The sequence below is a fragment of the Peromyscus eremicus genome, chromosome 23 (assembly GCF_949786415.1).
Source record: "Peromyscus eremicus chromosome 23, PerEre_H2_v1, whole genome shotgun sequence".
In the NCBI taxonomy this organism is placed as follows: Eukaryota; Metazoa; Chordata; class Mammalia; order Rodentia; family Cricetidae; genus Peromyscus; species Peromyscus eremicus.
In genome coordinates, this window is record NC_081438.1 from 13,273,820 (window position 1) to 13,283,380 (window position 9,561).

Sequence of the window (9,561 nt, forward strand, 5' to 3'; positions counted from 1 at the left end):
TCCTCAGGGAAGGATTTCCTGCCCCTCTGTGGAGAGATAAGCCAGCTGTCATTTCCTATCAGGTCTACCTCAACCTGTAGACTGTTCCAGGTCCCTTTCTTCCCAGAGCAGCTCACATGTGGGTATTGAGCGGTGGGGCAATAAACTTGGGTCACGTCACTCACCCCAGTACGGTAGGTAAGTCTGTTCCCAGAGCTGGGGAGAAATGTCTAAGGCCCCTTTGAATCTCTACCATTGACTTCTCTATCCAGTCTCCCCGACACACCCATTTAATTTCACCAGTGTGGATCCCTAAAACTAACTTGCACTTCAAGCTGTGTCTCCGCCTCTGGAATGGGAGACCCAGCTCACTATCGTCCCCTTCCTTCCTATACCAGGCTCGCACAACCTCCCAGCTCTCCTTGCTTGGTGTGCCTGCCACGGCTGAACACTGTGCCCCTTGTGTCCTCTGGAAGAGCAGCACATGCTCAAATGACCTGTCCATGGTCGTTAGAAAATGCTGAGTCCAGTCATATGTGGCAGTTTGTCCCTATGGTAGTTACTCAGAAAGCTGGCTTAAGGAGGCTACAGGGGAGTCTGGATGGCCTAGTGAGATCCCATTCCAAATAGACAAAAGATCTCGGGGGGGGGGGGGGGGAGGGAAGGGGACGGCAACATGGTTCAGCAGGTAGAGGTGCTTTTTGTCAAGCCTGAAGACCTACATGGTCTCCACATGCATGCCGTGGTGTTTGAATGCACGCGCACACACAGACACACACACACACACCGTAGGGTTTCTCTGTGTAGTTTTGGTGCCTGTGCTGGATCTCGCTTTGTAGCCCAGGCTGGCCTAGAACTCACAGAGATCTGCCTGGTTCTGCCTCCCGAGTACTGGGATTAAAGGCGTGTGCCACCGCTGCCTGGCTTACACCATAGTTTTTAAAAAGTTAAAAACAAAACCAAAATAACACTCTGAGCCAGGACTCAGATCCACGCCACACTCAGTGGGGGCATTCCAGCCCTCTCAACGAAACTAGTTCCCATCTTCAGAATGTCAAGGTGCTGGTGGTGCTGAGCCAGAAACATCACAGATTCAAGACTAGCCCGGGCTTGAAAGCAAGCTCCTGATTCAAAGAGAAAAAGCCAAACAAAAATGAAAAAGCACACGAATCCAAAACTACAAAACAAAAATAGCGGTCCAGATTTGAACCGCTGACATCCCTTGCTAACTCTTGCCTAAACAACGAAGAAGATGGTGACCCAGCCTCGGTTTGTGACGCTGATTTCTGGGTAGTAATCACTCGCTCTGGCCCATTTCCAGCTGCCAGGGGGAAGTCACTCACTGGACTTGGGATGGGGAAGGATGTGTGCAAGGACACGCAGGTACAGAAGGCATAATGACAATCATACCAAGTGGAGCTCGCTCTGTAGACCAGGCTGGCCTCGAACTCACAGAGATCCGCCTGCCTCTGCCTCCCGAGTGCTGGGATCAAAGGCGTGCGCCACCACTGCCCGGCTCAATCTCTATTCTTTACAGTGTGTGTGTGCATGTGTGCGTGTGCATGCGTGTGTCACAGTGCACACACGGACGATGTCAGAAGACAGCCCATAGGACTGGCTTCCTTCCTTCCATCCTGTGGGCTCGGGGATTGAACAGCCTGTCGACAGTACCTCAGCCCACTGAGCCACCTTGCTGGGCCCCTCTTGCCCTCTTGTCCTCGACCTCCAAGGTCCCCAGGCTCACAACAGTCTCCTATGGTTCCATTTGAAATGCTGACTTTCCATTTTGTTCAGGGCCATGGTGGGATTCACTCCAACGTAGCATTAAACTCCCTCTCTTTGAACAGTTGTGGGGATTCAAGTAGTTGAAGTGAGAAGACCTGAGAAATCGATGCACAAACTCGCTTAGGAATCAACAGCGAACTCCGAGGAGGCAATATCGGTTGTCTCTCTGCTTTGGTTTCAGGGATGAGGAGCTCTGTGCCTAGGGACCAGGTGTAGGAAAACTGGCTGAGAAGCTGATCCAGCCTGGGGCACATCAAAGGAAGCTTCTCTCCACGTGAACCAAACTACTCTGACATCAGCAGCTCCACGGCTTGCGTAAGCTGAGGGTGAAGTTACTCAGGGCCAAACATTGATCCCCTCCAGGCTAAACCCGTGTCCCTGCCTGCCATCCAGTGTCCCCAGGCTTGAAAACAAAAAAACAAAAAAAACTCGTATGGTTCCATTTGGAATGCTGACTCTTGACTCTGTCAAGGGCGATGGGGGAGTTCACTGTTGGTCTCTGATTTGCTGAGTTAACTTTAAAACACCACATAACCTCCCTTAACCTTTTTGACTATTTAAAGAGAGCTGTTAGAAGTCCCTGTCACCTACAGGGCCAGGAGTGATAAGAGTGTCTAATGATTTACATTCAGCCTCATAGCCTTGGATTATCATTCTGAGACAGGAGCACGTGTAGCCCAGGCTGGCCTCAGACTCACTATGTAGCTGAGACTAGCCCGGGACTTCTGATGTTCCCCTCTCCCACCCGTCAAGTGTCAGGGTTACAGGTTGTGCCAATCATGCCCAGTTTATTCTGTGCCGGAGACCGAACTCGGGACTTCATGCACAAAGGCAGCAAGCACCTCCACCAACTGAGTTATATACCTGTCCCCAGGTAGGTCTTAGAGCGTTTGACAGATGAGGAAACAGAGGCTCACAGCAGCCGAGAGGTTTATACCAACGGGGAGAGATGGGCCTCATCTCTCCTCACCCTCTGTCCTAGTTAGGGGTTCCGTTGCTGTGACGAAACCACATGACCAAAGCAGCTTGGGGAGGGGAGGGTTTATTGGGCTTACACTTGGCAACACTGCATCTTTGAAGGCAGTGAGGGCCGGAACTCCAACAGGGCAGGATCCTGGAGGCAGGAGCTGATGCAGAGGCCATGGAGGAGGGCTGCTGACTGGCTTGCTCCTCATGGCTTGCTCAGCCTGCTTTCTTATAGAACCCAGGACCACCAGCCCTGGGGTGGCACCACCCACCATGGGCTGGGCCCTCCCCCATCAATCATTAATTTATGAAAATGTCCTACAGCTGGATCTTATGGCTTAGAGCTTAAAGCTTAGAGGCTTTGTCTCTAACGAGGTCCTTCTTCCCTGATGACTCTAGCCTGTGTCGAGTTGACATAAAACCAGTACACCCTCTACTATTTTCTCCTCTTTCTGACGGTCTTGTTGCCTTGGGCTTTTTATACAGAGAGGGGTGTGAAGGCCAGTAAACCTGCACTTGAACTCCAATGCCTTAGGAGCCACGTGGGTGACATAGAGGGCAGAGCCATTTGGGGCTGTGAAGCATTAGCTGCTCCCCACATGCTGCCAACAAAGACGATAACAGATCGAGACTGTGGGGACATGGACCAAGGTTGGCTCCAGAGATCAAAGAGAGGTTAGGGATCCGAATGGTCCTGGGAGCTCTGTTGATAAAAAGTTATTATTGTATCCAGGTACGGTAGCAGTTGCCCGTAATCCCAGAAATTTGCAAAGCTTGGGGAAGAAGTATCTTGAGTTCAAGGCCACCCTGGGCCGCATAAACTCTTGTCTAAGCTAAAACAAGTTGCAGTGTTGGCAAAATGCCATGGAGTCGTCAATACTGCTGTCAATAAGACAGGGTCTACAGTCACCTAGGAGACAAGCCTCAGGCATGCCTGTGGGGAATTGTCTAGACTATACTGGCCTCTGGTGTATCTTCGAGGGATTACCTAGATTCCGTTAGCTGAGGTGGGAAGACCTACCCTGAAGGTGGGCAGCACCATTCCTCGGGCTGAGAAGGCAAGTTGAGCGGCGGCGTTCATCACCCTCTGCTTCTTGACGGCAGACAGCGTGGATTACAGCTTCGCTGCTTCTGTCAGGAATGGTGCCGTGTCAATAAGACAAGTAGCTAATGCACTCCATTTTAAAACAAAAAACTATCTAGGATAGACAAATCCACTGACTCAGTTCGCTGAAGCCTAGGCCAAGTGTTAAGGAGAGGAGCTTATCCAGGAGTACAGTGTCTCCTTCAGGGATGATGGGAAGAAATGTTCTGGAATTAGAGAGAGGTGGTGGTTGCACTACACTGTGAGTATACCGGATGCCACTGAAGCTCTTACTTTATTTATTTAGAGACAGGGTCTCACTATGTAGCCCTGGCTGTCTGGAAACTCACTCTATAGACCAGGCTGGCCTTGAACTCACAGAGATCCTCCTGCCTCTGCCTTCAGAGTGCTGGGATTAAAGGCATCGTGCCCAGCCTGCACATTTTTAAATACTGGGAAACAGGATAGTGTTTTCTATTGAAGTTTGACTAGACATGGAAAAGCGCATATCAGCATGTGACCCTGAATTGTCCCAAACTGAACATACCTGCTTAACCAGCTTGGAAATGTGGGCCTCTCCCCTCCCTTCCTCCTTCACGGTCTCTGGTGCGTGTGGCTGTACATGTGTCTGTTCTGGACAAACTGTCATGACAGAGGAATTGATATTCTTTTTTTGAGAGATGAAGTTTGTTTATAACAGAAATAAGAGTTAACTTAGGAGATGAAAGAAATATATATAATTAAGAGTAACAAACGGGAAAAAGGAAGTTTGAAAAACTGGTAATCTTTTATCATTCTTTTTTTTTTTTTTTTTTTTTTTTTGGTTTTTCGAGACAGGGTTTCTCTGTGTAGCTTTGCGCCTTTCCTGGGACTCACTTGGTAGCCCAGGCTGGCCTCGAACTCACAGAGATCCGCCTGGCTCTGCCTCCCGAGTGCTGGGATTAAAGGCGTGCGTCACCACCGCCCGGCCTTTTATCATTCTTTATCCATAAACAATGAAAGACATTTTGACCTTGTCTAAAGTCTTTTAAAAATATATCCATATATATATATATATATATATATATATATATATATATATATATAGAGAGAGAGAGAGAGAGACTTTATACTTTTCTTGATATATTTTTTATATATACTTCTTTGTTTTTTGAGATAGATACTCTAGATACTCATGTAGCCCAGGCTGGTCCCATACTCACTGTGTAGTCAAGGATTACCTTAAGCACCTAGCCCTCCTGCCTCTACTTCCAAAGTCCTGAGATTATAGGAGGAACCATTCCTGGCTCTTTTCATGTCTTTTCTCTCCATTTTTCGTGTGTGTGTGTGTGTGTGTGTGTGTGTGTGTGTGTGTGTGTGTGTGTCTGAGTGTCTGTGTGTCTGTGTAGGCCAAAGGTCAATGCCCATTGTCTTTCTCCATCACTCTCCACCATATTTGTTTGAGACAGGATCTCCTCGCCGAGCGTGGGGGACATCGATTTTTGTTAGACTGGCGGGACACCAAGTTCAGGGGCTCTACAGGCCTCTGTCTTCCCAGCACTGAGGTTATGAGTACATGTTCCACACTTGGCTCTTCGTGGGCCCTGGGCTCCAAGCTCAGGCCCTCAGACTCGTGTGTCAAGAACTTTACTCACTGAGTCTTCTCCTTAGTCCCTTTTTTTTTTTTTGGGGGGGGGGGTTTTCGAGACAGGGTTTCTCTGTGTAGCTTTGCGCCTCTCCTGGAACTCACTTGGTAGCCCAGGCTGGCCTCGAACTCACAGAGATCCGCCTGGCTCTGCCTCCCGAGTGCTGGGATTAAAGGCGTGCACCACCACCGCCCGGCTTTTTTTTTTTTTTAAATTTATTTATTTATTTATTCTAATTTCTTAAAACTCTTTGGGCACCAACTGGCACAAATCTGCCACCCTTTGGGCTCTTGAAATCTCACTTTTTTATTGTTAAGAAGCTCAGATAATCCAGTTGGTGGTGGAGCTCACCTTTAATCCCAGCACTCGGGAGCCAGAGGCAGGTGGATCTCTGGTCTTTAGAGGGAGTTCTAGGACAGGAAGGGCTATACAGAGAACCTGTCTTGAAAAACAAAAAACAAATAAAAAAAGGAAGAAAGGGAGAAAAAAGAAAGAAAGAGAGAGAGAGAGAGAGAGAGAGAAAGAAAGAAAGAAAGTCCAAAAAAAGAGAAGATGGACTCTTGGACCAGGGCTGAGGTGAAAGACAGAAATAACACCAGACTGCCACTTCTGACCCACAGATCCCGATAGGGTGGGTCTCTGTCGCTGGCTCTGTCTCCGGTTCCCTATCTCCTGGCCTCTCTGGTTCTGAGGGAACATGATAAAGACATGTTGCATAGAGGAGACAAGCAATTCAGGCTCTTCCAGATCCTGGCAGCGTCCTAAGACACAAGTTTTGTTGGGCTGTGTGTGGCCACTGCAGGCTGTATCCCCAACAGCCTGGTGAAGGAACAAAGATTGGTCCCTCCACCTCTCATATGCTGCTATCCCAACGAACATCTAAATGTAAACAAGGCTCTGTCCACAGTTTCTGAGAATCCGGGCCAAACATGTACATTTGGGGCAAACATTTACATACCGCACCAAGCGGACAGGGCAGAGAACAGCCAAGCGTTGGGATCTGGGCACAGAGAGTCTGGGAGGAGAGGGATCATCTGGGCCTGAGATGCTGTTCTGAGAAAGGGATGAGCAGGCATTAAGACCCTGAATGCTAGAGACTGCTAGATGCTCGGTAGCACTAGAATCCATGTAGTGTGAGTATCAGGAGGAAGGAGGGAGGTTGAGAGTCTGAAGGTAAACAGAGACCAGAAAGGCCAGAAAGGCCACAAGAAGAGCACTAGAAAGTCCTTGAGAGCTTTTAAGCAGCACATGACAACGATGCCCTTTAGAAAGGTTACTCAGGCTGCGGCAGGGAATGAATAGAAGTCAGCCAATAGGCTGCAATCAGGGAAGATGAGGGGGGATTGCAGACAGGACTAGAAATGAAGGCTATGATGGGTTTGAGAGCTACCCAGAAGGGATGGGACATTAACAGGTTTCTTGATCACAACCACACCGATGTAACAGCCTAACACAGTCACTTAAACAACAGCCTTGGTTTTAGGCAGCTCTGGTGGGACTCTTCTCCTTGACCTTGTTCTTTGGATACATTTCAAAGCTCAGAAGACTTGCCAGACAGTTTCCATAGACATCCACATACCTTTCTCCTGACTTACATATTGTTACATTTGCTTCCTCATACCACCCTGTAGCTTTTAAAACTCCACACCACTTGCAAGGTGGTTGCAGAAATCATGATCCCTTCAATACTAGGGCATTTATTGCCTTTCAGTAAGGAAATTGTCTTATGTAATTGTAACAATATATCACATTGACATACTGTGACATATACACTATATAGCAATATATAATATATATTATATGTAATAATATAGCATATAATATAATTATATATAACATATATGTATCACCTTACTTGGCTCCAAAAGCATCTCTTGTTTGTTTGTTTGTTTCTTTATTTATTTATTCATGTTTTGTTTTTCAAGACAGGGTTTCTCTGTTTAGCCTTGGCTGTCCTGGAACTCACTCTGTAGACCAGACTTGCCTCGAACTTATAGAGATCTAGCTGCCTACCTATGCCTCTCAAGTGCTGTGAATAAAGATGAATACCACCACCACCTGGCCACCAAATAGCATCTTTTAAAGTTGCTACTTGAAAAGAGGAATTTTATTTACTTTTATGTATACCAGTATTTTGCCTCCGTGTATGTATGTAATACCACATGTGTGCTTGGTGGCCTTGGGGGGCAGAAGAGGGAGTCAGATCCTCTGGTACTGGAGTTATAGAAGGTTTGTGAGCCACCCTGTGGGTGCTGGGATACAAAGCTGGGTCCTATGGAAGAGCAGCCAGCGTTAACTGCTGAGCCTTCTCTCCAGACCCCAAAGTATGCAACTGCTTTTTGTTCTATCTATCTATCTATCTATCTATCTATCTATCTATCTATCTATCTATCTACCTATCTTCTGTCTATCAATTATCTATCTTCTATCTATCTATCTATCTATCTATCTATCTATCTATCTATCTATCTATGCTTTGGTCATGTTGTTTTATCACAGCAATAGTAGCCCTGACTAAGAACGTGTGCAAGGGTTTTGCCTGCATACGTGTATGTGTACCATGTATGTGCCTGATGGTCACGGAGCCCAGACCAGGGCATTGGATCACTGGGAACTAGAGTGACAGACAGTAGTGAGCTTCCATGTGAGTGCTAGGAACTATTCCCAGGCCCTCTGCAGAGCCATAAGTGCTCTTAACCTCTGACCCAACTCTCCACTACCACCCCATTTCTGTTTTTACCTACATTTATAGAGGCCTTGACACGGCTTCTTATTCTTCGCCACTCCAGCACCATATGGCAGAAGTGAAATTCAGTAAGAATTTGGACACCCTTAAGAGACATATTGCTGTTAGTGTCACACGATGAGGTAAGAGGTCAGAGGGTGAAATTATTTAAGCTCACAGAGGCTACAGTCAGTGGCAATAGTCCAGCTTTGAATTAGGTTTGTAGTGATTGTGCCATGAGGGATAAGAAACCCAAATGTGGCTGGGGATACAGCTCAGGTGATAGAGTGCTCCCTAGCATCCACGAAACCCTGGGTTTGACTCCCCAGTATTACATAAACCATGCCTGGTGGTATATGTCTGTAATCCCTGCCTGTGGAGGGAGAAGAGGCAAGATCAGACTGGCCAATAGCTGAACGGGATAAAGTTAGGCAGGAGAGCCAAAATGAGAATGATGGGGTGAGGAAGGGAGGAGTCAGGAGTCGCTATCCAGATGCAGAGGGAACAGGAGATGAACATGCCATGCTAGTAAAGGTACCACCATGTGGCAGAGCATAAATAAGGAATATGGGTTAACTTAAAATATAAGAGCTAGTTAGTAATAAGCCTGAGCTATTGGCCGAGCATTTCAAATTAATATAAGTCTCTGCGTGGTAATTTGGAAGCATCTCCCAGGACAGGAAAACTCCACCTACAACATACAGAATGAAAGGTAAAAAGCCCCGAGGCAAAATGCAGATGAATGGAAACAGGTTAAGTTGTAAGAGCTAGCGAGACAAGCCTAAGCTAAGGCGAAGCATTCATAATTAATAAACGTCTCTGTTTTTTTTTTGGGGGGGGGGAGCTGGTTGGGGACCCAAAGAAAAATTACAACTACGGGCCATTGGACTCAGTAGGTTATTTAAAAAAAAAAAAAAAAAAAAAAAATGAAGGCTTGAAGGTGTGAAGAGGAAGTGTTGTGGGAGGTGGAACCCTGGTGGGATGGGAAGGGCTGTTGATGGTGGATGTGACCAGGGCACATTACTGTATACAGGTATGAAATTGTAGAATATTCTAAAAAAATTTGAAAAAGGTTCCAAAATCATCTTCATCTATATGAGTTTGAGGTTAACCTGAAATACAGGTGACCTTATCTGAAAAACCCAAAACGCTTAAAAGCCTTTTTTTTTAAATGCTCCAGGGCTTCGTAGATGTGAAGAACTGAATTGGACAGCAGGACAGAATCCTCTCACATTCATACAGCTGATGCCTAGGAGAGGCTGAGTGAATGAAAAATAAAAGTGTGAACCGGACATGGTGGCTCCTAGCACTCGGGAGGCAGAGGTAGGGGGAATCTCTGAGTTCGAGGCCAGCCTGGTCTACAGAGTGAGTTCCAGGATAGCCAGGGCTACAGAGAA